Source organism: Seriola lalandi, unplaced genomic scaffold, assembly GCF_002814215.2.
Source record: "Seriola lalandi dorsalis isolate HSWRI2012SDOR001 ecotype SW California unplaced genomic scaffold, Sedor1 jcf7180001976245, whole genome shotgun sequence".
Classification (NCBI taxonomy): Eukaryota; Metazoa; Chordata; class Actinopteri; order Carangiformes; family Carangidae; genus Seriola; species Seriola lalandi.
Window position 1 is genome coordinate 1 of NW_019446911.1, and position 1953 is coordinate 1953.

At 43.3% G+C, this 1953-nt stretch overlaps 1 long non-coding RNA gene across 1 annotated transcript; it reads right to left on the minus strand.

Moving 5' to 3' along the window:
* Positions 1–13: 13 nt before the first annotated feature.
* LOC111656364 (uncharacterized) lies at positions 14–1734 on the minus strand. Its single transcript, XR_002760861.2, has 3 exons — positions 1656–1734; positions 634–677; positions 14–428 (listed from the first exon to the last, which is right to left on the minus strand). It is a non-coding gene; the product is annotated as an uncharacterized LOC111656364 (long non-coding RNA).
* Between the last annotated feature and the right edge of the window lie 219 nt (positions 1735–1953).

Here is a 1953-nt window from a genome sequence, read left to right on the forward strand (position 1 = left end):
GAACAGCTGATTTTCAGTGTGAACGAGTAAAAGAAGAAGACAACATTTTCAACACTGTTCACTATCCTGCTGTCTTCTCCATCACCTGGTTCATGACCTGGTGCATCACCTGGTGTGTCACCAGTGAGAAGAGTGTGAAAGTGTGGAACGCATCAGAGGAGGTTAGGATTAGGAGACAGAAGAAGAAAGGTGAAAGTACAAAATGAAAAATAAAGAAGAAAGAAAACAAAATGATAAGGAAAGCAAAGAGCAAGAAAAAGAAGAGGAAACTGCAGGTTTATTGTCTCCTACCTGTGTGGGCGTGGCCAGAGGGGGTGGGGCTCCATCTTCCTCTTGGTTCCTCCTCCTGTAATGCTGGTAACCAAGGTAACCACCACCTGTCACCAACAGGAAGCGAAGGGGCCGTGGGCGGGGCAAGAGGCCACGACCTGAAGAGAAAGAGCCGACTGTAACTTCTCGTGGTGTCACCACAGAAACCTTCTATCAATCGATACTTTCAATGAATAATCAGGAGTTTGTCTCAGACACAAAGGTACATTAGATGTTAACGAGGTGGACATGATCAGTGTTTGAAAGGAGGTGAAGAGGAGGAGGACGAAGAGTTAGAGGAGATGAGGAGGTGCAGATACTCACCTGTGCTCAGGCTGCGTTGTTGGCTGCAGCTCAGAGGAAAAACTCTGTAAACAACATGAAAACAAACAGTGAAGTCTGATAAGTAAAATATAGATTTCTGACATATTCTAAATACATGGGAATATTACATATGCTTTTCTTAAATATTCAAATTTAAATATTAGAGTGAAGTTAAAGTAAAGAGAAGCAGAGTCTGACAGATGAGCTGATATCAACTGATCAATATCAGTACATGTGATTTAGAAACAGCTGTCCACTCTCAGAACCAGTGCCAGTACCAGTATGAGTACCATTATCATTATCATTACCAGTATCATTATCAATATCAATATCAGTATCAGTACCATTACCAGTATCAGTACTAGTACCAGTATCGTTACCAGTACAAGTACCAGTATCAATATCAGTACCAGTACCATTACCAGTGTCATGACCAGTATCATTATCAATATCAATATCAGTACCAGTACCAGTACCGGTACCGGTACCGGTACCAGTATCATTACCAGTATAAAGGCTCTAGGTAGTTTGGTCTTTAACTCACATACTGATACTCATCACAATAAATACCAGAAACAAATAAACACTGAGGATAAAGTGAAAATGTGTCCGCAGCGCGGGACAGAGACGTTCAACAACAACACGTTCAGTCCTGACGAAGCTCCTGACAGCGGCACGTTCAGGTGAAATTCACCTGTTCACACTATGAAAACAGGTAAATCTGAGAGACCTGGCTCGTGTGACCGGGGCCGAATCTCACATCCGTCTTATTCACACACTGCTCACCTGTCTGACGTTACATTCAACTCAGCGTTTGGATTTTAGACACCATTAAATATCAATGAAATATAAATTTAAACCAGAGTCTGGTCAGGTCAAACTGTCTCTTCACAGCGTCGCTAACACGACAAATACGTCACACTGTCATTACAATTCTGCCACGCGACGGTAAAGGAAACACGTCACTGACTCATGACGATACTGTAATATTTTCAGTAAAAAATAAAAACAAAGTTAAAAACCTGTAAATCACTCCGCTGCGCACACACCGCAAGACCGCCGCCATGTTCTGTTTGCGGATGTGACGTCAAGACGTTCTTCTTCAATGACGTTTAACGGCCGCTGGCATCCAGGTAGTTACATTACTGACATCTATCGGACTCATCTAGCTCCTGCACTGACCGGAAGTAAATTGACGTCAAGATGTTGTACGTCAGGAGGAACTTCTCCTCGTTTGTTTGTTAAACGCGGGGTCAGGCGGGGTCAGGCGGGGACGCCCCATATCGCCTTATCTCTGTCTAATCTGCACTCAGCTACTCA